The sequence below is a fragment of the Budorcas taxicolor genome, chromosome 2, assembly GCF_023091745.1.
Source record: "Budorcas taxicolor isolate Tak-1 chromosome 2, Takin1.1, whole genome shotgun sequence".
Lineage (NCBI taxonomy): Eukaryota > Metazoa > Chordata > Mammalia > Artiodactyla > Bovidae > Budorcas > Budorcas taxicolor.
In genome coordinates, this window is record NC_068911.1 from 64,253,504 (window position 1) to 64,279,621 (window position 26,118).

Genomic DNA, 26,118 nt, shown 5'->3' on the forward strand with positions numbered 1-26,118 from the left:
CTTTTCCTGGAAAAAAAGAATAAGCAATTATATCCAAACGTGTCCTGAGAATCTTGCCAACCTGTTCCTGTTCCTTAGTGCCCATCACCTTCATAGTCTGAGTTCTCCATTGGGAAGGTCTTGGATTTTTTCCATGTGAAGCAATTGCAGCTCAGATCGAGGTTATATTGCAGTTAAATACGTGTACATTTTGAAAGGTTTCCTTTGGTTACCAAAGGGGAAGGGGGTGGTAGGGGTTGCAAATTAGGGGTATAGGTTTAAGAGAGACAAACAACTGTGTGTAGAATAGATAAGCAATAAGGATATATTATGTAGCACAGGGATTATAGCCATTATCTTATAATAACATTTAATGGAGTGCAATCTGTAAAAATACTGAATCACAATGCTTCATACCTGAGATTAATATAATACTGTAAATAAACTATACTTCAACAACAACAACAAAATAAAAGATTCCCTTTGGTCATTTTGCAGCCTTTTATACAGTAGCTATGTCCGTCTATCAGAGAAGGAGCAAGATGCTCCTCGATCTTGATCCAAGAAGACAGGTTGTCCGCACTGTAGCTTGTCTCCAGATTCCTGGCACAGGGGCAGGGTGTGGGGATAACCACACTGGGGAGTGGCGAGCTGCTGGGTGCGATTCACAGATGCCAGGGCTTCTGCCCTCTCTGAAATAATGCACGGGGGCCACGGAGAATTTCCGGTTGCATGTTGCCAGTCTGGGTGAACTTAGTTTTGACTTTTGTTATAATTCAGGAAAGAGTTTTATTGAACAGTGGAAAGTCCTTGATTTAGGGGACCATAAATTACTCTTGAAGAAGTAGGGGGCTATTGACTAGCGCAGTGTTTCTGTAAAGTGGTCTGAAGCTTCTTAAGGCAAGAGTCATAGGTTTTCTGAAGTTGCATTTGCTTAGGTGTAAGTTCGGCCATGATGATGGCCTAGCGAAATGAGTCCCTTCTGCCTCAATTATTTCTTTGGAGGCATATGCTTGTGATTCTTATTATTGTGAGGGTGCTAGTCACTGGCTTAGCATGCCAGCTGGGCTGGGTTGACTCTTCATTAACCTTTTAATTTTCTGCCTGGGTTCCTATTTCGGCGATCTGTTGTATTACAAAATACTCTCTTTTTGGTTTGATCTTAATTGTTTCATGGCTATTAAACATGAAGAGCAATATGAAATTAATTGGATAGTATTTAGATATGAGTATTTTCAGCCTTTGTATTTGGATTTAAACTCAGTAACAACAGAAATAAAAGGAGGAGGTCATTCTGAGGTGACTCCCCATTTGCACGATTAGGTAACGCTCAGAGGAACAATCTGAATGTTAGATGAGTCTCCAAATTCAGAAGAATCTTTAAACTACTAATGTCAACCATGAGGCATCAAAGATCATTAACCACCCTTCTCCTTTTCCCCTCGGTGTGACCAACTATGTACGTCTCAGGTATCAGGAAGCCATAAATCGGTTTGTCACCTCCTCTGGTCCTATGCAGGGAGTTAAGGTAGACACACAAAGCAACAAAATTCTGTAAAGGAATTATCCTTCAGTTAAAAAATAAATTAATTAAAAAATAACTAATAATTGGAGGTGGCTTGAAAGTGCAGTGGTATAACATGCTCTGGGAATTTGGTAGGATAGCTCACTTTTTCCCATAATTGTCCCAGAAAAATCATCATAAAGCCTCTGTTCGACGCTTTCACACAGGAGAGAGATTAAATCATCTCATTTAATCTTTTCAACATCCTGGAAATGTAGGTACTATTATTTTCATTTACCTAATTAGGAACGTGAGGGTCCCAGAGATTAATTAACTTATTCAAGATCCTGCAGACAGAATAATGTAGTTAGAATTTGAATCCAGGTCAGACTGTGTCAGATTGGGGCACTGTATGATAAGTAAGTAACGTCGCTCAGCAATATGTGAACCGTGAACTTCCTTATGTTCAAGCTGGTTTTAGAAAAGGCAGAGGAATCAGAGATCAAATTGCCAACATCCGCTGGATCATGGAAAAAAGCAAGAGAGTTCCAGAAAAACATCTATTTATGCTTTATTGACTATGCCAAAGCCTTTGACTGTGTGGATCACAATAAACTGTGGAAAATTCTCCAAGAGATGGGAATACCAGACCACCTGACCTGCCTCTTGAGAAATCTGTATGCAGGTCAGGAAGCAACAGTTAGAACTGGACATGGAACAACAGACTGGTTCCAAATAGGAAAAGGAGTACATCAAGGCTGTATATTGTCACCCTGCTTATTTAACTTATATGTAGAGTACATCATGAGAAACGCTGGACTGGAAGAAACACAAGCTGGAATCAAGATTGCCGGGAGAAATCTCAATAACCTCAGATATGCAGATGATACCACCCTTATGGCAGAAAGTGAAGAGGAACTCAAAAGCCTCTTGATGAAAGTGAAAGAGGAGAGTGAAAAAGTTGGCTTAAATCTCAACATTCAGAAAATTAAGATCATGGCATCTGGTCCCATCACTTGATGGGAAATAGATGGGGAAACAGTGGAAACAGTGTCAGACTTTATTTTTGGGGGCTCCAAAATCACTGCAGATGGTGATTGCAGCCAGGAAATTAAAAGACGCTTACTCTTTGGAAGAAAAGTTATGACCAACCTAGAGAGCATATTCAAAAGCAGAGACATTACTTTGCCGACTAAGGTCCGTCTAGTCAAGGCTATGGTTTTTCCAGTAGTCATGTATGGATGTGAGAGTTGGACTGTGAAGAAGGCAGAGCGCTGAAGAATTGATGCTTTTGAAATGTGGTGTTGGAGAAGACTCTTGAGAGTCCCTTGGACTGCAAGGAGATCCAACCAGTCCATTCTGAAGGAGATCAGCCCTGGGATTTCTTTGGAAGGAATGATGCTAAAGCTGAAACTCCAGTACTTTGGTCACCTGAAGTGAAGAGTTGACTCATTGGAAAAGACTTTGATGCTGGGAGGGATTGGGGGCAGGAGGAGAAGGGGACAACAGAGGATGAGATGGCTGGATGGCATCACTGACTTGATGGACATGAATCTGATTGAACTTTGGGAGATGGTGATGGACACGGAGGCCTGGCGTGCTGAGATTCATGGGATCGCAAAGAGTCGGACACGACTGAGTGACTGAACTGAACTGAACATCGCTCAGTCGTGTCCCACTCTTTGCGACCCCATGGATGGTAGCCTACCAGGCTCCTTTGTCCATAGGATTTTCCAGGCAAGAGTACTGGAGTGGGTTGCCATTTCCTTCTCCAAGGGGATAGTGAAAGACCAAGTGTCAGGAGACAGTTCAGTTCAATTGCTCAGTTGTGTCCGACTCTTTGCGACCCCGTGGACAGCAGCACACCAGGCTTCTCTGTCCATCACCAATTCCCAGAGCTTACTGAAACTCATGCCCATTGAGTCAGTGATGCCGTCCAACCATCTCATCCTCTGTCGTCCCCTTCTCCCACCTTCAATCTTTCCCAGCATCAGGGTCTTTCCAGTGAGTCAGTTCTTTGCATCAGTTGGCCAAAGGATTGGCGTTTCAGCTTCAGCATCAGTCCTTCCAATGAATATTCAGGACTGATTTCCATTAGGATGGATTGGTTGGATCTCCTTGCAGTCCAAGGGACTCTCAAGGGTCTTTTCCAACACCACAGTTCAAAAGCATCAATTCTTCAGTGCTCAGCTTTCTTTATAGTCCAACTCTCACATCCATACATGACTACTGGAAAAACCATAGCCTTGAATAGATAGACCTTTGTTGGCAAAGTAATGTCTCTGCCTTTTAATATGCTGTCTAGGTTGGTCATAACTTTTCTTCCAAGGAGTAAGTGTCTTTCAATTTCCTGGCTGCAGTCACCATCTGCAGTGATTTTGGAGCCCCAAAAAATAAAGTCTGACACTGTTTCCATTGTTTCCCCGTCTATTTGCCATGATGTGATGGAACTGGATGCCATGATCTTAGTTTTCTGAATGCTGTGTTTTAAGCCAACTTTTTCACTCTCTTCTTTCACTTTCATCAAGTGGCTTTTTAGTTCTTCACTTTCTGCCATAAGTGTCATCTGCATATCTGAGGTTATTGATATTTCTCCTGGGCAATTTTGACTCCAGCTTGTGCTTCATCCAGCCCGGCAATGTACTCTGCATATAAGTTGAATAAGCATGGTGACAATATACAGCCTTGATGCACTCCTTTCCTGATTTGGAACCAGTCTGTTGTTCCATGTCTCGTTCTAACTGTTGCTTCTTGACCTGAATACAGATTTCTCAGGAGGCAAGTCAGGTGGTCTCTCTGGTATTCCCATCTCTTGAAGAATTTTCCACAGTTTGTTGTGATTCACAGTCAAAGGCTTTGGCGTAGTCAATAAAGCAAAAGTAGATGTTTTTCTGGAACTCTCTTGCTTTTTTGATGATCCAACGGATGTTGGTAATTTGATCTCTGGTTCCTCTATCTTCTCTAAATCCAGCTCGAACACCTGAAAGTTCACAGTTTCAGGAGACAGAAACAACAACAAAACCAAACTCTAGGAATTTAAAGCTTAATGTGAAGTTCTACTGGTCTGTTTTGAAGTTCTGAGTGGTTTGGGGTAGTAATCAGGAAGTATAAGCCTTGGAAAGGATGGGATTCTATTTTGGAGGACTTGGAATTGCTGGCTTTAGTCAAGGGAGCCCTCCAGTGACTGTTATACTGTCTGTTAGGTTCACTATGGGAGTGCCCAGCACTTAGTATTGGGTTAGCTAAAAAATTTGTTTGAGTTTTTCCATATGAACTTTTTGGTCAACCTAATACTATACTTAGCATATTGAAAAGCAGAGAGATTATTTTACCAACAAAGGTCCGTCTAGTCAAGGCTATGGTTTTTCCTGTGGTCATGTATGGATGTGAGAGTTGGACTGTGAAGAAAGCTGAGCGCCGAAGAATTGATGCTTTTGAACTGTGTGGTTGGAGAATTCTCTTGAGAGTCCCTTGGACTGCAAGGAGATCCAACCAGTCCATTCTGAAGGAGATCAGTCCTGAGTGTTCTTTGGAAGAAATGATGCTAAAGGTGAAACTCCAGTACTTTGGCCACCTCATGTGAAGAGCTGACTCATTGGAAAAGACTCTGATGCTGGGAGGGATTGGGGGCAGGAGGAGAAGGGGACGACAGAGGATGAGATGGCTGGATGGCATCACCGACTCGATGGACATGAATTTGAGTGAACTTTGGGAGATGGTGATGGACAGGGAGGCCTGGCATACTGCGATTCATGGGGTTGCAAAGAGTCAGACACGGCTGAGTGACTGAACTGAATTGAATAGTACACTGAAGAGTTATAGGCACTCAATAGATAAGAAAGGAAGGGATGGAATAAGGAAAAAGTGGAAATGGAGGGGGAGAAGGAGGTAAGAAGGGAGAGAGGAAAAAAAGGGTTATTAAACTTTATTCCCCTGGGGAGTGATATGCTAAGTGATTCTTGATGTAGATATTTAGAAAGGCATGTGGAGCCTAAAGGGAAAGTTAAATGATGGAAAGAACATCAGATTTAAACTACACATGTTCAAATTTGGATTTAGAAAATTTTTGACTCATGATCCATATATGATTGCTGTTGGGCAATTTTTTTTTTTTTTTTTTGCTGCCTTAAAAATCTTATCTGAATTCATGCTTCCTAAAATGTTATATCTGGTTGGAACTCTGTCACACTTGGATAAATAATGTGAAGTGACTGGAGATGAAGTGCTTAATTGCTTGTTTAATGTATCCAATATATACACAGTAGGGACTGTCTTAATGCTACTCAGCCTTAAAATTCACTCTTTCAAACCTTTTGCCTAATAAATGCCAGGTTATTTTGGTAATCAGGGATGATTATTGTGATAATGACCAATTGTACATGAGTCGTTAGGCTGTCAGGGTTCATGGCTTTATGTGATCAGTCAGAAATTTGAAGAAAATAAATTTGAATTTCACTTTGGACCCTGGGGCCAAGAGTGCCTGGGGCTCAGTAGATATTTTCCATGTGAATGAATGTGTGGAATAGTTGGTCAAATCACCTAAACTTGACCTGGGTGTTAGATGGGAATAGCCATGAATAGAAATCATTTAATGACTCAACATAATTTTCTTAAATTAATGTCTCTGTTTTTATTCCTATTCCTGCCTCCTAAATCTAAATCCTTTTCATTTTATAATTGATATTCTGCAGTAGTTTAATAGCTGGTTTTCCTTTCTCCCACCATTTTTCTTCCAGTCCCCTGAAACCCCCAAAAGTTCATGTCTAGATATAATAAATACCTCAAAAAATGTTATCATTTGTTTTTGTATTAGTTTATTCAGTCTAAAATTCCTTTTTCATGCCTCCCTGTGTAAAGTAATTATCCAGGTGTAATGGGAGGTGGACACACAGTAAGGGAAGAATATACAATATTATAGCAGATAGTGTTTTGCCCACCCCAGGATTCTATAAGCAACTTTTATATTTAAAAAAAACAATCTTTCTATTTTCGAACCTGGAAAGTCGGGAGGTGGGGTAGCAATAGCCTACTCATACCTGGTGAAACTTCTCATTCCTCATGCCTCTCTTCGCATCTCCCTGTCTTATTTTCTCTTCCTTCCTTTTATGGTGGAACATTTGTCTCCCTTTCAGTGAGAGGGTCTTCGATGGCTCCACAAGTGAATCATGTTTTGTTCATGTACCATGCTCGGTTGTACCTTTCTGCTCTTATGGAACTGTTGCCTTCTTCCCTCCTTGAACATTTCTCCCACTTGTTCTTTAACATCCAGCTCAATTTCATTTTTCTCCACTGAACTGTCTTATGCCGCAGCCTCTGCTTACACATTCTTTCCTGAATCATAGGATTTAAATTCTTAGTTAAATCTATCATGTACTTACTTCCCATTTAAGTTTCTCCACTCTTCCTTATGGATGATGAGTCTTTGTATCAGTGATTCTATTTTTGTTTTTGTGGATGCCCCATATCCCTGGCTCAGCACTCCATTTCATCTAACAATCACCAACCAATAGGAGAGTGTCTCTTCATTAGATGAGGGTACAGTTGTGAGCGTGTTGAATATGAGACTATCTGTTATTAATTAATTGATATTTTTATAGTACTTAATAGTAAAATACAAAGAATGAAAAGACAGCTAAAATTGTTTTATATTTTCAAGAGATCAAAATGAAGATTTATCTTACACAGCTGTTTTTGTTACAGGAAATGGTTTCTTTTGACTCGTGCTGCCCAAATGATTTCATTATTGTTGCCATTGTTAATTTTATCAATTTTAAAAAGAGAAATTTGAATTGTCATTGGCTTTCATAAATCCATTATTTTATGACCTGCTGAGAGGAATTTTGTTGCAGAATTTAAAGGGAGCTGAACTGGCATTATGAAATCAGAAAAAAATTGGATCTTTTAAAGCCAGCTGTACTTTCTTGACCAGGGGTCTGGATTAACAACAAATCAAAGGAAAGCCTGTAGGGACCAAATGTTGGTTCACTGAGCAAGTCCTCATCAAAGAATGGTGTGTGCGTGTGTGGAGGTCATGCAGCAGGCTGTCGCATTTCTGTCACTCTGTCCTTCATGAGCTTTGGGGGTCCTACGTAGCATCTCCAGGAAAGTGAAGAGAAACTTTTCTAGAATGCTTCACCTGCCAATGAGAGTGAATGATTTTCTGTTGTTTTATCCCATGTGTGGTCATTATGGAAACATTTCCAGTCAAGCCCTGGCTGGATCTCGCCTCACAGTTTGAAGCTGTGATACTTGCATCTGTATTCTGCAACAGCTTGTAAAATTGTTTCCTGACCAAATCAGAGTTTTCTACTGGGATCATGTTATTTCAGATAATAAATATGGAAGACTCAAAGTGTCACCTACAAATTGTCACAGACAGGATTTTGAAAATATTGATTATTTTTCCCCTTTAAAAATATTGATAAGTGTGTTAACTTTAGTCATCATTAAACTTTTTTTTAGTGGTGTAAAGGATTGCGTGTTAGTTACTCAGTTGTGTCTGACTCTGTGTGACCCTATGGGCTATAGCCAGCCAGGCTCATCTGTCCATGGGATTCTCAAGGCAAGAATACTGGATTGGGCAGCCATTCTCTTCCCCAGGGGATCTTCTCAACCCAGGGTTAAGGACTATAGTTGTGTAATAAATAGCCTAAATGATATTTTCAACAGTTCTAATTTGATTTCCAGGTGACATTTTGTTGTTGACAAAATGAGAAATTCATCTTAAATCTCAGAAACTATATAACATGCTAAAATTTTATGCCATCAAAACCAAGAACATAAAAGAAAAAACTAATAATTTGACTACATTAGAAACAAAACCATAGTACAACAAAAGCACAATCAAAGGTAAAGATAAAGACAAACATGGAAAAGACTTATACAGCATATGACAAGGGGATTACATCTCTAATATGCAAAGAGCTCCTACAAATTAATAAAAATGTGAACATGATAATAGAATAATACAAATAGCGAAAATATGTAAAAGAATACTAAAGCCCATGAATAATCAAAGAACTACAACTTCAAATAGCAATAGATATCTTCTTCTATGAAATGAATGAATATTGAAAGAACTTATTGCTGATAGGAAAATAGGGAACATATGCTTTTATAAACTTTTGATAGTGATAAAAATTCATCTAACATATTCTGTTGGCAGCTCAGCATATTGTCGGAATGAAAGCTCTGTACACTCCTTGGTTCAGGAATTCCACTTCTTCAAATGTGTTTGAAGGGAATCACTGGATAAACACATAAAATTGTACAGATGAGGGTATCCATCACAGCATTGTTTATAACAGAAACTGAAATCAATCTAAATGACGGCCAGTAGTGGCTGATTTAATAACTAATGGTTTACCACAGATCACCTACAGGCATTAGAAATGATGAGGTAAATACGTATTTATTAACATGGAAAAATATATCCCATGTATTGTTAAATGGAAAAAAACGGCAGGCTAGATAACTGTATTTATGCTCCCACTTTTTAAAAATAATAAAAAATCTTTGTTTTGACATATGTAGAAAAGGTACAGATAGAGAAAATTTTAAAGGATGTAAGCATAAGATGGCAGTCATTAATCTTTGATCGTTAGTTACTAATTTTGATGAAAGTAATGAATCTCTTTATTTGGGGGACAATACCAAAATGTGGTCTGTCCATAATCACAGATATTAATATAATCATCTTTTAAAGGTAACATTCTCACATCTGCTTCTCAAGGTCACTCCAAGGACATGGTCACAGCCAGGCTGCTGGTGGATGCAGACGTCTGTGCAGTAAAATGCATGGTTAATCAGAGAGACAAGCATAGAGTTAGATGTAGGGCTTCTAGGTGAACGCTATTTTGAATTTTTGAACAACGGTAATGTCTGAGAAGGTGAATACAAGTCACCAAAAGCAAGGCAAGGAATGAGGAGTGTGTATGAAATAGGAGAGAGTCTGTTCCCCGCAGAGCATGCTCTGTGCACTCCTGGAGGCATTTAACACATCCCGTAGTGACTTACAGTCATTTCCCATCAACTGGCGAACTGCTTCAGACGGGAAATGGAACCTATTTCTCACACGGTTCATTGAGCATGTCCTACGTGCCAGGCACGGAATTAGGCACCAGGAATACAAAGATCAACACAGACAAACCTGTCCTCCAGGAGCACAGGGCAGGGGGTGGCAGGCAGATTAAATAGGCAAGTGCTCTGTGAGGGCTGAGGTTTGAGCTTAGTCTGTGCTAACCTGTTTTGTAGGGATGGGGGGAACCTTCCTGGAGTGTATAGCTGAAGGAATATAGCTGGAGACGCAGGAGGAGACTTGTGGAAGAGTGTGTTCTAGGCATTCTTTTCTGTGCAGAGGCCTTGAGATAAGAGTGCATCGGTGCGTGGCAGCTTCCAGAGTGTAAAGGAGAGCAAAGAGCCAAGTGAGTGGGTGAGCTGGGATGTGAGGTTTTCAGTCCTGGCTAAACAGGAGCATCAATGAGAGATTAAATAACTAAACTACAAGCAAGCAAATTCAAAACAAAGGCCCCAGCCGAGTCTGATTTAATTGGCCTCTGTGTGGTGGGGAGTGGTCTTTGAACCTGGCCTCCCGCCCCTCACCCGGGGACACCCTGTCTGCTAGCTGCTTGTCAGTTCCCCCAAACTGGAGCTCTCCTTTTGGCTAGCAGGCCCCTGGGTGACTGTCGGGTGCAGCTAAGATCAGTAAGGAGGCAAGAGTGTGAAGAGCCTGGTAAACAAGACTAAGAAGTTTGAATTTGCCTTTAGGGCAAGGAAGTGCCTTTTGAATAAATGTATATACTGCCAGCCACCATTAATAATAACATTTAAACCAACTTTAGCGCTCAGATTTTTATGGTAAACACCTGAGTGTATAAATGTTTTGCATGAAGGGCTGGGGTATGAGACAGAACAAAAATAGATATGCTATAGAATGGGTTATAAATCTAAACTTCAGGACACTCAGAAGATACATTTCTGCATAGGTGCATGTAAATGGAAAATGTGTAAAGCAAATCATAAAGCCACCTGGGGAAGCTGCTATTAACAAATCAGTGAAGTAAAACCCACTGAAATGTTAACAATAACTTCTAATTTATTTGTTATGCATTATTTGGATTTCCATATACAGTATGAGTAAAAAAGAGGGTACATCCATGGAACATTTGCATGTTTGCATAATAACAAAATATGTTTTATTTCATCAGAGGGGAACATGTCAAGGCATTTGGGAATAAACATGTATTCAATTCTAGACTTAAGGTTGAAGTTTCTTAAGGATATGACTTTAAGAATATAACATTTGAGACATTTCATCAGAATAATGACAATAAATCTCATCATATAAATGAGAATAAGGCCCACCTGGCAAGTCTATAGTAAAAGGTTGCAGATGGTAAAGCAAGTATGATATCTCGCATAATGTCTGGCAAATACTAGGTGCTCAATAAATGGTGAATTATTAACTTGTTTTCAAAAAGAATTGTAGATGCCTTATGAATGCTTCTTAGAATTTGAATTCCTCCAACCTTTCCTAGATTCTGTTCCCAAAGCAGATATTAGGAGCAAAAATGGTTGACTGCTGCTGGATGTTTCTTACTCAATAATGCCTTGGTATCTAAGCAGAAACCCAAAGAATAATTCAGTGTTACCTATTCAAGCTCCCAAACTCAGTAAACCTGTTACATAATTCCAAGCAGTTAATTGGGAATGCGTTTTATAGCTCACGCCTGGGAAGTGACAGAATTCCCATGCTCTGGGTCAGAAGAAGCTAGGGAGTGTTTTGGAAACTATTCTATGGTTAGAGCGAAAGACTAGCAACACCTGCTTTGAAAATTTTCCAAGCCAAAATGATTTCTGCTGTATGTCATGGAACCCTGGGGGCTGAACAGAGCATTTTTCATGTACTGGAACTAACCCCAGGCTGCCCAAGGAGGACAGTGCTGGCTGTCTTATTGCAGGGTCCCTGCTGCTGCCCCCCTCCTCTGTGTGGTGGGCTGGTTCCTCTAGCTTCCATACAGATGCTTGCCTGTGCCACTTCCATCTTTATCTCTCTAATTAAACCATAGTTCCGGGGTCCCCTTAGGAGGATAATTTCAAACTTTATGCAATGCAGCTTCAGTTCAGTTCAGTAGCTCAGTCGTGTCCGACTCTTTGCGACCCCATGAATCGCAGTATGCCAGGCCTCCCTGTCCATCACCAGCTCCCGGAGTTCACTCAGACTCACGTCCATCGAGTCAGTGATGCCATCCAGCCATCTCATCCTCTGTCGTCCCCTTCTTCTCCTGCCCCCAGTCCCTCCCAGTATCAGAGTCTTTTCCAATGAGTCAACTCTTCGCATGAGGTGGCCAAAGTACTGGAGTTTCAGCTTTAGCATCATTCCTTCCAAAGAAATCCCAGGGCTGATCTCCTTCAGAATGGACTGGTTGGATCTCCTTGCAGTCCAAGGGACTCTCAAGAGTCTTCTCCAACACCACAGTTCAAAAGCATCAATTCTTCGGTGCTCAGCCTTCTTCACAGTCCAACTCTCACATCCATACATGACCACGGGAAAAACCATAGCCTTGACTAGACGGACCTTAGTCGGCAAAGTAATGTCTCTGCTTTTGAATATGCTCTCTAGGTTGGTCATAACTTTTCTTCCAAGGAGTCCAATAGTTCTCCATCACCTTCTAGAGTAAAATCTTGATCTTTTTGTATGGTAAGCAGACATCCTGTTTAGTCTGTGACAGTCCACAGTTTGTACCTATTGTTCCTATGTGATTAATAAAGCACCCTCTTTCACTCTCAGGAATACTCTGATCTGGACACATAATGTGTAATCCTCCAAGCTCTCATGGAGTCCAATCTTTGCCCCATGTGACCTGACATCTGCCAGCCTCCCCAGCTCATTGCCCATGTTTGCTTTGCTCACTTGGGGCCAGCCATTCTGCTCTTCTCTTCCTCCTTTGAAGACATCAGACCTGTTACTGCCCCCAAAGACATTTGTTCTTCACCAGTGGCTCAGCCCCCAAATCTTTGCATGGTTTATTATTTCATGTCATTCAAAGCTCACAAGTCCTGAAAGTTACCTCATATACTGATCACCCCATTCAAAGTGGCCCACACCCCCAGCATTACTATTACTTCACCTAGTTTTATTTCCTTTGTCTTATATCACAGTCTGAAATCATCCTCTATTTATGTGTTTACTGCCTATCTCCTTGCTCTAAAATATAAGTTCCATGAGGACAGGACTCTTCTCTGCCATGTTTGCTGTTACATCCCGAACTCCTAGAACAGAGCCTTGTTGCAAACATATGCTGGATCAGGGAATGAAAGCACAACTCCAGTTTGTCAAGAAGTGAGCGGAAGAGAAATGGTGAAAATGGGGATTTGTTTAGACATACAGAGCATTCATTTTTAAAAACTGATGGCCTTATTGAGAGTTAATTTACATACCACACAACTCACACATTTAAAATGTATAGTGGCTTTTAGTGTATTTATAGACTTGTGCTTCCATTGCCACTATCAACTTCAGAACATTTTCATTACCCCAGAGTGTTACCGGAGAAGGCAATGGCACCCCACTCCAGTACTCTTGCCTGGAAAATCCCATGGACGGAGGAGCCTGGTAGGCTGCAGTCCATGGGGTTGCAAAGAGTTGGACACGACTGAGCGACTTCACTTTCACTTTTCACTTTCATGCATTGGAGAAGGAAATGGCAACCCACTCCAGTGTTCTTGCCTGGAGAATCCTAGGGACGCTGGAGCCTGGTGGGCTGCCGTCTATATGGGGTTGCACAGAGTCGGACACGACTGAAGCGACTTAGCAGCAGCAGCAGCAGCAGAATGTTACCCTGCATCCCTTAGTCATCACTCTGAGTCATCAATATACGCCAGCCCTAGACAACCACCAGTCTACTTTCTTTATTTTTTGGTAGCTCTGGGTCTTTGTTGTAGCATGCAGACTCCCTAGTTGCGGTGCACAGGCTTTTAAAAAATTTTTATATATTTATTTTAATAGGCTAATTACTTTACAATATTGTAGTGGTTTTTGCCATACATTGACATGAATCAGCCATGGGTGTACATGTGTTCCCCATCCTGGACCCCCCCCCCCCACATCCCTCCCCATCCCATCCCTCAGGGTCATCCCAGGGTGCACAGACTTAATTGCCCCTCCGCATGTGAGATCTTCATCCATGTGTCATTTACTTTTACAGATTTAGAAATTCTATCCCTAGGTCATGTTAGACCACCAGAAGGCTGCACACCGGGATGGTGGTAGTTTATTTCAGAGGTTTTAAAATAATGGCTGCATATCAGAGTTCCCCCTGCCCCTCACTTTCCAGCTTGCAGCACGTTTAGAAAACCCAGAATATCAGACTCTACTCTAGAGTCTATGGAATGCAACCTGAGCTGAGAAGCATTGGTATAGTTAATTACCTTCATTGGGTTGTTATATAATGTTATGCCTTTGACTTTAATATGGCAAATAAAGTAAATATCTTGCTGCTGCAAGATATTGTCCCCTAATCAGGCTACTGGGGAATCAGATCCTGCAAACTAGTCATTTCACGCATATAGGTGCTACCCCTAGAATAATGCAAAAGCGCAGAGCTAGGAGTGCTGCCATGCTTTGATTTAGCCTCAAGTTTTTCTTTTTTTTCTGAAGGTAGGCAGGCTGTTTGACCTCTTAGCACCTCGGTTTCTTTATCTGTAAAAGAATCTATCGCTAGGGTTGTAGGAAGCTATAAGAAATAGTGTATGAAAAGTACACAAAAAACTACAAAATGTATAAAAGTATAATTTATCCTTATTGTTAAAAATGTATTAATAGAATCATGGACGTTTATATGTAGAATAGGATGAGAAGAAGTAGGGTAGGCTTAAAGTCAAAAGAATTGTTTCTGCTTTTGTGGTTCAAGAAATGAGCAATGCCCTCACTTTTATTTCTCTTTCCCTGTTGCTATGGTACAGTTGAACCAGATGATAACTAAAGACCTTTCAAATGAAAAAAAAAAATATGTGAATCAGATATTCTTGGACCCATTATCCTAGACTCCTCTGATCCTTCAAATGACTTCCAGTGGTTTGGGCTGACTTTATACCTTGACATTACTTATAACACAAGTGACTACTTCAATTTAGTTATTACTCAGAGCCAATCATCTTTTATAGAAATCTACCTTCCAATACTAACCACTTCCCAGTACATTATTATTACAAAAAATTTTTAGATGTATAGAAAAGCAGAGAATACAGCTAACTTTGAACAATGCGGGTTTGAAATGCGTAGATTGACTTACATGCGGATTGTTTTTCCGACGATAAATACTGTGGTTCTACAGACTCTGCAGTTGATTGAACTGTTGGATATGGAATCGCAGATTTTTGTGTGTTCATCATTCAGTCATGTCCGACTCTTTGCTACCCCATGAACTGTAGCCTGTCAGGCTCCTCTGTCCTTGGAATTTTCTGGGCAAGAATGCTGGAGTGGGTTACCATTTCCTTCTCCAGCAGATTTGTAGGGCTGACTATCAAATTCAGGTGGATTTTCAGCTGCCTGGAGGGTCAGCACCCATAACAATTGAATTGTTCAAGGGTCAACTGTATAACGAACAACCATAAACTCATCCTACATAAAACTGACCATATTCTATCTTTTTTGAGGGCTTCCCTGGTAGCTCAGATAGTAAAGCATCTGCCTGCAATGCAGGAGACCTGGGTTCAATCCCTGGGTTGGGAAGATCCCCTGGAGAAGAAAATGGCAACTCACTCCAATATTCTTGCTTGAACTATTTTTTTGAAAAAAAGTTATTCATATTATTTAACTTTATTCCAGAGTGTCTACATAAGATGACATTTTCTTTCATAGCCACAACTGTATTGTCATACCTAATGAAAGTAAAAATTCAATCATTTAACATTCAGCTCATATTCACATTTCCATGATTTTCTCAACATGTCTTGAATAGCTGCTTTGTTCAAATCAGAATGCATTGCAGCGTGTGAATTTATAATGTCTCTTAATCAGGAGCCGTCCCCCTACCCCCACCATGAAACTGACATGTTGAAGAGACTTGATTAGCTTTTCTGTAGAACATTCTGCTTTCTGGATTTGTCTCCTTGTGGTGTCGTTTAACTTTTTCCTCTATCCTCTGTATTTCCTGTGTGCTGGGAATTGGATCTAAAGTTTGTTTAGAGTTAGGTTAAACAATTTTGGCAAGAATGCTTCATGACACCATGTGTTTTATTTGCATTCCTTCAGGAGACAGCATACCACCAGAAATGCAGAGGGCCCCCACTGATCACTGGAATTTTCATTCATTGTTATTGGCTAATACAGCATGGAGATCTAACAAAGTAGAAGAAACATTTTATTTGACTGGTTACTAGTAACATAAATGGTGTCAGTTTATGTTAACTATTTATATTCTTTCCAAGAGAATAGCACTATTATGATTATATATTTCAATAACTACTGTGCCTGAATCATTTTGTGATAAGTTCTATTTACTTAGACCAGAAAGCCTTACACATGTAATCTATATAGATTGTTTCTGGGTAACATTGTGATCGCCTCAGTCCCTCCCCTAAACCTAGAGGAACATTGTAAAAATTTTCACTCCTAAACACACACACATACACACACACTCGCACACAAATACACTCACACTTTGCACTTTGTCCTGGCGTTATATGTGCCAGTTATAATAATAAAGATCAACAGAACATTAGAGATACATTAAGCAAAACCAAAATTATTTACAATATCCAAAATTCTCTCTTACTTCCTCTTTGCCACAAATAAAGAGAAATAATGTAGGATTTCCCATGTGGTCCAGTTGCTGAGACTCCATTCTCCCCATGCAGGGGCCCGGGTTTGGTCCCTGGTCAGGGAACTAGATCCCACATGCCACAGCTAAGAGTTTGAATGCTATTATTAAAGACCCTGCACAACTCAACTAAGACCCAGTGCAGTCCAGTAAACAAACAAAAGAATACATATTTTGAAAAGAGAGGAATAACGTGAGAGTCTATTTATTTCAGATTTACTGATAAATTTGTGATAAGGAAAATGAATGCCGGTGGGAAATCTTTGCATCTTTTTGTCCCATCATTATTATTCAATGTAGTTAGAAGAAGCCTCACATCTGTTTTCTAATTGTTTATTGCACTTGGGAGTGTCTCTCCCCTCCATCTACTGCTCTGTGTGTGTGTGTGTGTGTGTGTGTGTGTGTGTGTGTGTGCTTAGACTCTTTTCGACCCCATGGACTACAGCCCACCAGGCTCCTCTGTCCATGAGATTCTCTGGCAAGAATACTGGAGTGGGTAGCCATTCCCTTCTCCAGGGGATCTTCCTGGTCCAGAGATTGAACCCAGGTCTCCTACATTGGCAGGAGGATTCTTTACCATCTAAGCCACCAGGGACACCCCTACTGCACCTTACAAAAAATTCAGATATTTCCCCTGAGCCGCCATCTTGGTTTTCTTCTATAGTGATACTAATGTTAGTCATTTCACTCCTATTGGATTCTAATGTTACCTTTTTATCCTCCCGGTTTATTTTCCCTGATCATCAGAAAGTTGTAGTGTTATCTACTTTCCTATCATGCAGTCTTGATGCTTATATGACTATATTTGCAAGTTCCTCTCCTCCTCTCTTCCACTTGCGCCCCATCACTTCTCAGTGTTTATACCTTTACGTTGTTTGTTATGGAAACGGTAGAATCTATTCTACTATTTGCTCTGTATTTTAATTCTACTTACTTTAATCTGGGGTTGATATGAATGTTTGGGGCCAGTTTTTCCTTCTGTTTCTTCTCCTGAGGGACTTGTGTATGATTTAAAAAATGGATACTAGAAAGTCAGCTCTGTGCACAGTGAAGAGTTTGAAGAAGTCTACTTAAGCCTCTGTGTTTATCTCACTTGTTCTTATGGGCTTCCCAGGTGGTTCAGTGGTAAAGAATCCACCTGCCAAGGCAGGAGACCCAGGTTCAATCTCTAGACCAGGAAGATCCCCTGGAGAAGAGAATAGCTACCAGCTCCAGTATTCTTGCCTGGAGAATCCTGCGGATAGAGGAACCTGGCAGGCTGCAGTTAATGGAATCACAGAGCTGGACATGACTGAGCATGCACGCGCACACTGCTTTTATCTCATTTGTTCTTATGGTCCTCTAAGTGTATTTTATGACTTTTCAAATTTTGGTATTTCAATAGACTTTTCTAGTTTTTGTTATGTTGTCTTTGTTATCTTCATCTCAAAATGCTTATGAGATGAATAAATTTGCAGTCAGCCCTGCTTGCAGAACTTGTCATTTGTGAAACTGTGTTATTAAGGAATTCTGGATTATTAGTACGGAAGGTAGTCATTTCAAGAAATATAAGACATATTTAGCTCAAGCTACTAAATCATTATGTTTGGGCTTTTCTCATGTCACTAAACCCAAGATTTCCTGTGAAAATCAGCCAACGTCAAAATATACAAGCTTCTAAAATTTTCTAGTACAGATTCTAGAAAGATAGAATTAATTCTTCAGTTTCCTCCTCTCCTGCCCCCGCCCCACCTCACCTGGGATTAGTGGATAGTTAACTTGACTCTGTAAATTTACTGCCAGTAAAAACTAGCAAGAGTATCTGCATTGAAATAGTTGTCTTGTGATATCACTTCTTAAATATAATAAATGAAACAGATATGATGCATAGCTTATGCATACTCTTTGCATAGAGGTGAACAAGAGATTTACCATTTGGGATAAGATACTTACATCTGTTCATCAAAATATGACTCCTTTTGTAGTCTTCTAAAGCCATGCCTATAATATACATTATTATGGTAATTTAAAAATGGAACATAGAGTAAAAAAAGAACATGATAAATGCATATCATCTTACTCTTTATAGCTCCAGTAAATTTTGTACCTTAGGCTAGACTGAATACATTTTGAGTTTCTCATGCAACAATCATTTTGGAAATGCGTCAGTCAACAGGCTTCCTTTACTCATTATTATTTAGCCTAAAGATCTGAGGATCTGTTTCTATTCTGTTATCGATTTATTTCTAAGAAATGTCCCTGCCTTTACCTTCTTGAATGAACATTCCTTTCTTCCCATTTATAATGACTGTAAAGCTAGACTCCTTTCCACCCTCGTTTCACCAACTGTTTTCAAGGGTTCCTCATTTCTTTTTCCACAGGATGCATTCCTCTACAAATTAGCATAACAGATATTTCTGAAACAACAGCTGAGCCTCCATAAAGGTATTTTTCTCCTCTCTCAAAGTGTAGGGTAGAGAATATCTTTCAGGGTTTTTTTCTTCTTTATAATTTTCTAAGCATTAAATCCTTTAGTTCAAATCCTAGAAAAAATAACAGGGAAAGCTTGTGTTGAATTACACAAAGGGCATTCAACCTGGTTTCGACCTCGGTAGGAACAGTTGCAGCTTAGCTGTCCACTATCCTTCCCTGTAAAGGTGAAATGATTTAGAGGCCTAGAGAAACTTAATTTTTCTTGATCACCATGTGCAACCCGGAATTTTAATGGCAGGCATAATTAATTCTTCTGATGTTAATCATCAGGGCTGGGCTCCACAATTATCAGTCTGGTGCAGCTGGGGCATGGTGCAGACATGAAAAATTAGGAAAATGAATCTGTAATAGGGTGGCAGATTTAATCTGCATCATGAAAACAAAGTTAAAAAGAGGAAGATCGAGAGAATTTCAGCTGAAGCTTTTGTGCCAATGCGCAGTGACAGAACTGAAAAATGTTGCCGATGTCCAAAGTGATTGGTAATTACCAAGCCATTGAATTTTTTATTGTCAATTTATCATGCGCCAGAGGTTAAATTTAACATCTTCTTCTAAAGCCATCACTCTAAGAAGGCTCACTGCGCATCACGTGGCTCAGAGTCAGCGAAAGGTTAATCAGGTATTTCTTTAGTTTGCACGTGTCTCCAAACTCCCCTTCCTTCTGAGCTGTGCCTGTCCACTGCCAAATGCCTGCCACAAAAGCTTTTCCGCTATTTCTTACCTATGACTCTCAGCTAAATATCAGATTGTATCACTTACACACTCCCCTCTCTCTGTTGGCATTTACTAAGAACCTTGGTGCAGAAAAGAATTATTTCTCAAGTAAGAAAAATCCCATCATTTCAAGCCCTAGGGATACTTCAATTAAGATGCAGCTGAGACAAGGGGTATTCATCCTCTTTTTCTCTCTCCCTAGCTCTTTCTCTGTTTTAAATGGTATTTAGTCAGGGACATCGGAAGAACTGATATTACTTATTCTTAAAACAAAATTAAAATTCCACAACAATGTTTATCTGATTCAGATTTAACTCTCTTCTTCATCTCTTTTTTTTTTTTTTGTGCACAAGATATCCGTTTATTAACAGTTGAAAAGAAGCTTAGTTTAAAAGGAGATATTTATCTGTGTGAATACTGGATATTTCAAATAACTGTTTCTTTAAACAGCTTGACGAAGTATTTGAACAGATCCAGAGTAGACTGAAGTTCCACAGGAAAAGGCCCTTCCTACTGATTTTTTAAAAAGTGACTTTAATTCAGTCCTTGGTCCTATCTTTAACATCACCTGCTTCTTTCATTTTTTGCTGTTTGCTTGATTGTGTCTCTTCTATGTATTTGGAAACAGAGAGCGGTCTCTTATTAAGGGAATGGTATATATTTTCTATAAATTAAAAATAGAAAAAGCCTTCAGGGAGACTTGAAAAAAATCAATGTGTGCATTAATTACTGCAATTCATTACTCAAATAAATATGGGCTCAACATTATGTTGGATACAAATCCAGGGACTGAGGATGTTTGCAAAAGACAAAGCCTACGGTCCTGATCATGTTAATCTGCAGATCAGAGACTCTGTGAATCCAAGCCTGGTGGAAGCTCCTCAGGGGATAGGCGAGCTGGGCTCCATCCCGGTAGCCGGCAGTGAGTTATTACTGCTGAATACAAAGCTGGTCACGTGACTGTCACCTACAGCAGTGGCACAGTCCTTCTCCTGCCTGGGTTTCCTGAGACCTTGCTTTCCTGAGCCCTTGCTTTTCTATAATTAAATCCGAACCATAAAAGCCATACCTGTCAAATGCCCTCCAGCTGCCCTCATAAACAACACTGGGAATTTTGCTGGTGGCAACTCTTTGCTTTTGGAAAGAACATAGGAAAATATCCTATTTATCCTCCTGGAGACTTCCCTCCTCTATCTTTTATTTTATTTTTCCAATTCTTCCCACACTGAGCTTCCTCTTCCTTTTTTGGAATTTGAATAGGGAACTGGAAAATATATAGCAAATAAAAATATAGTATAATTTATTGAAAAGATTCCACTGTCTTCTCTTGAATTAGTAACCTGTCCTTTTAGGAAGAAGAGAGAGAAAGTGGAATGAAGGAATGTAATTTTTCTAACAGCATTTGGCTGCCTTTCTTTGATCATATTTTATGGCTAGAGGATAAATTACCATGTGAAGGTTTCTGTTTAAAACCTGAACATGTTTAGTAGGATTTGAATCCTGCCATATTCTGCAGAGCTGCCTTTTGCCTGAGCAAGTTTAATGCAAAGATCAGCAGCTCAGAGCATAACACATATTAGCTGCCTCTTTTCTGCTATTGGAATCCCCCACTATTTTAATTGGATTCTTTCCAAAACTGCAACTAATTAAGAATCAATTCAGGACCATTAGCTAGTGGGACAAGCTAGCCAGTGTTGCATATTTCAAAAGAGTTAGTTTTAATGAGAGGCGTTACTGGATGGGGGGTGGCCGAGGTAGGGGGAGAAACAGATTAAAGATAGTGTAGGGACCTTCTTCAGCTAAACTGAACGACTAATGGTACACGGAAAGATGCTGAACTTGTAGTCCTCTGTAATTGATCTACTTACTGTTCTTAAAGAAACTTTGAAAACATGAATGCAGGTATTTAGAGGTACATTAGAGGTTCAATAACAATTTATAAACATTACAAATTGTTGGCTTCTGTAGTGGAGTGCTCCTTTTATTGGAGAAACATATGCTGTCTGCTTTCAGACCCGTTAACCTCAGCATCATCAAGCCATTTTCTCTTCCCTGGGCTTTGTACTGGCGCACATCTGCTTATCCAGACTTCAGTGTGTGCAGATGGTGCTTTTTAATTTGTTAAAGGGTTAGCAGTGCCATATTTTTGACAGCTGTTCTTGAGTTCCTTTACCACAAAGAAAAACTTTACTAGGACTTGGTGCTTAGGAGAGAAATCTGATGCTCATGTCCTCATTAATTTCTTCTTCTCTTTCTTGGATCTTAGTATCTAATTCTTTGTTATTGAGTTGTGTCCAGGCTGATGTTTTTCTCTAGAGGATGAAGGTGGAAACTTAGTATACAGTTAACCTGCTTTGAACATTGTAGTATGAATATATGTGTGGTTTCAATGGGGACAGCCGAATATTTAATCATTAGAAAGGATAGGCAATAAATCAAATGTCTGAACTTGGATGCATTATCTGATATGCTTGATTTCAAACTTAACCTTCCTCATGGACTTCTGTCGTGAGAAATTACCTGGACTAAGTTTCTTCATTTGAAGCAATCATAACCCAATCACAGAGCCTTTATGATTGTAAGATAATACCAATAAAAAAGAGATTTTTGGCTTCTAGCAGTGGACAAGGACAATAAAAATATATTACTCTATAGAAAAATAATTTTACTAAGTTTAGGTTTGATTACATGTTTGAGCTGGTGTTGGGTAGACATTGAAAAGGCAATTACAAGGATATTGAAGACTTGTGGATTTAAAGGATTCTTTAGAAGGCATAGGACTAAGAAAAGTCATACATCCTTACTGGAGTGGGTTGGTTTTTTTTCTAGCCACAATTTTTATCAAAACAATAGAGTAGGCACTTTGAATCTGTGCAATTACATTATGAGGAAACATTGTCTTCTTCTGCACTACCATCCACCTGGTCACCTGGCAGTCATCCTTAATTCCTCCCTCACACTTGTTTTCCACATAGAATCAGTCACAAAATCCTTTTGATTTCCTCTCCTTCAGTTTTCAATTCTGGCAACTTTGTTCCACCTGCTTGCTTCTGTCTTAGTCTGGACCTCCATTCTTTCTTCACTGGAACCCAGACCCCCACTCTATATCTCCACACTACTGCAATGCACACAGTAGGAGCTCAGGAAAAATGAATTGCCGAATGCATGCCCTCCCACAAATATCAGGCCTTTGTACTGGGAATGGGACTCACCAAATCTGTGTCTTTATGGATTCAAACTTGTGTACACAAACATGCAAATGAATGGCTGGCTGCTCTCAAAAGCTCACTTGCTTGGCTGCTGTGTGCAGTGTTTACACCATGTACTAGCACACAGTTGACTGTCGGAGCCACACACGGAGGAAATCAGAAATGATGAGACACCTCCCAAGTTAGTATCAGTTTCACTTCACGTATATTGTAGGGTAGATGTTTTAAAGAGGTTGAAGAATGGAGTCACTTTGGGTCAAGAGTGTATGGTAGATTGTTGGGCAATGGCCTCCAATTTGTTCATGGCTTCCTTGTACCCATGTCTCAGGACTGTCCCTTCTTGCGTTGAGTCTGCTTGACCATGTGACTTGCCTTGGCTGGTGCTATAATAGCAAACGTGAGACAGTCAGAGATGTGAAAACTGCTTGCACATTGAGCCTTGCCCTCTTTTGTTGCCTATGAGGCTGTGGCTACCATCACCATCTGAAGAAGATATGCTGGCCTTTTGGATGATGAGAGACACATGGATTGGTTACCCTCACCACTCCAGACAACTGCAGACACATGAGTGAGGCCATCCTAGACCATCCTGATCGCACCTAACCAGTCAACTGACCACAGATGCATCAGCAAAGCCAGCCAAAAGCAACCAGTCTTGCCCTAAATCACTCAAGTGACCAAACACTTGCCAGCAATAATAAAGGCCTGTTTTGGCAGCCATTAAGTTTCGGGTGGTGTGTAACGCAGCACAGGCTAAGCAATGTGGAGTGGCATGGTTATCTTTTCCATTCTAGCTATTTAGAATGGTGTGTGGGAGACTAGATGTTTCACTGCAAGTCCCCAGCTAGATGAATTCTAGGTACAGGAAAAAGTTGTTTTATAAAAAGCAATTGATTTCAACCGAGGGGTTTGGCATTTTTGGTCCTTAGGTGTAGTTCACTTGCTTTCAGAGGACGGTAATGATGATGGTGAGTGATGGGTCTGCGTGATGGTGCAGTGGGAGGAGGGGTCGGTGAAGTATGTTGGGACTGGGACTCTGGAATATTAACTGAGCAAAGAACTAAAGAGTGTGGTGCCAGGGCAGAGAGAACATGCAGTTAAAGCCACCTCTCTAGCCTAACACTCCAAACGTTCCCTGAAGGTCATGGTGCATCGTGGTTTGCAAGGTCATCTTTTGCAAAAAACATAGCTGAGATTTTATTGTGACTAACATTCTGAGGTTGTTAAGTAATACAGAAGCACCTCTTATCTTTAATTTCTGCCTTTTGGAGTCACAAAAGGTAGCTCAGATGGTAAAGCATCTGCCTGCAATTCAAGAGACCTGGGTTTGATCCCTGGGTTGGGAAGATCCCCTGGAGAAGGAAATGGCAACCCATTCCAGTACTCTTGCCTGGAAAATTCCATGGATGGAGGAGCCTGGTGGGCTACAGTCCATGGGGTCGCAAAGAGTTGGACACGACTGAGCAACTTCACTGGTGGTTTGGAGTCACAACATTGAAGCTTTATTTCATTCATTTAACAAATATCAACTAATTTCTTATAGGTATCGAGCGAAGTGATTTGTGAATGAGATATAAACTCTCTTTTCTCAAACTGTTATGCCCAAGTCGCGAAATCTCCCAATGACCACCAGGGAGCCGGTATCCGATGCAAAAGCAAGAGAGTTTTTATTACCAAGCTCGAGCTGAGGCTCCCACCATTACCGACGCAGTGGCTAAGGAGAGGAGCCCCGAACTCTGGGTTACATTTCTTATATAGGGTATTCTCGTGCAAAAAATTTGAAAAACGGGAGTTTCTGGGTTGGGAGACGTCTAATTGGTTACCTTCTGTGGAAGAGCTAGGTGTTGGGTTCTGATTGGTTTTCTTATTTCCACGGTAAATCATTACTTCCAAGGTAAATCACAAATCTAACTCATTACTTCCAAGGTAAAACACAAATGTAACTCATTACTTCCAAGGTAAATCACAAAGGTAAATCATTACTTCCAAGGTAAAGCACAAATTTGAACTTAAAGTCAGGAGGTTTAACCTAAGGGCTGATTGGCTCACGCACAGTGGGGCAAGTTTAGGCAATATCCAAAGTCTAAGTCTGTTTGCCCGAAACAAAATGGAGTTCTTTTACAAGATGGAATAGCTTAGGCTCTTCAAAAGCACCTTCAGTCCAGGAGGGCTGACAGACAAGTGAACAGAGCAGGTATTTACAGTAGGGTGAGCAATCTGATAAAGGCAGGAGCATCCTGTTTGAGACACAGGAGGAGAACCTAGCTCATTCTCACAGTGAGGGTAGACAAAGGGCTGGTTTGCCAAGAACAGGAGCTCTGAGACCTCTCATAATGTGTATGTGTACCCAGTTGCTCAGTCATGTCTGACTCTTTGCGACCAGGCTCCTCTGTCCGCGGGATTTTCCGGGCAAGAATACTGGAATGGGTTGCCATTTCTACTCCAGCAGATCTTCCTAACCCAGAGATCAAAACTGCATCTCCTGCTTTGGCAGGTGGATTCCTTACCACCGCACTGCCTGGGAAGCCTCCTCATAACGTAGTATTCCTATATATTCAATATAGGATGATGACTTGAGAAATACTGAGGTACAAGTTTCCTCTTTACCGTCAACCTTATCTCTCACACTTGCTTTCTATTGAGTTCAAATATGTCCTTGATGGAAGAAGCCCAGGTATTCCAAAACCAAGGCCCTAGGACCAGCCTGAGGACCCACCTGATGAGGTTACCTCTTCACCTGACAGCCAGAAGGACTAGGGCTTCCATAGCTTGGCTATTTGGCCACATTCTGGGCCTGTGAGTGTTTTTACTTTTTCTCTTGTGTATTTAGTTTTATACTGTTGATGTTTGAAATATTTATAAGTAGGTACAGATATAATCTTGTAAAAAGAGACATACCTTTTAAGAAATTTAGAGAAAATCCTTTGTTAAAGATGTGTGTCATTTTGGTGGAGCTGTCCAGCATTGGTACTCTCTGCCTACTAAGTATGGAGAATGTGCCAACTTATGACCCTTGCCACAGCCTCTCCCATTTACAGAAGCCAAAAAAGCTAGATAACTTTTTCAGTTTTATCAGCTGGAGGACAGACACCTAGTTTGGTCAATCAGGTACATCCATTGAGGATGATGCCTATGGAACTACTGATGGAAAGGACCAATGGTGTAGAGAGCTCCCTAGCCCAGCTGCTAACCCTTCCTGTGCCTTCAGTCAGCAGTGAAAGATGCTGCTTTGTGGGCTAACACTGGGCCATGCTTCTGCCATCTGGCCTTCCTTTGTGTCTGTTTTCCAAGCCTGGATCGCTAGTCTTCCAGGCAATTCTAAGAGCTGCCTAACATTCTTCAGTGATTTTTTTTTTCTTAAACAATGTAGTTACTAAAGGACACATATGCTTCATTATTATAATTTTAAAAGAGAAAC

The 26,118-nt window shown here is 40.5% G+C and overlaps 1 pseudogene; it reads left to right on the forward strand.

Annotated features, from left to right (window-relative positions):
- The first annotated feature begins 20,286 nt into the window (after window positions 1-20,286).
- Window positions 20,287-26,118, forward strand: part of LOC128060481 (tissue alpha-L-fucosidase-like) — a 143,390-nt pseudogene continuing 137,558 nt past the window's right edge.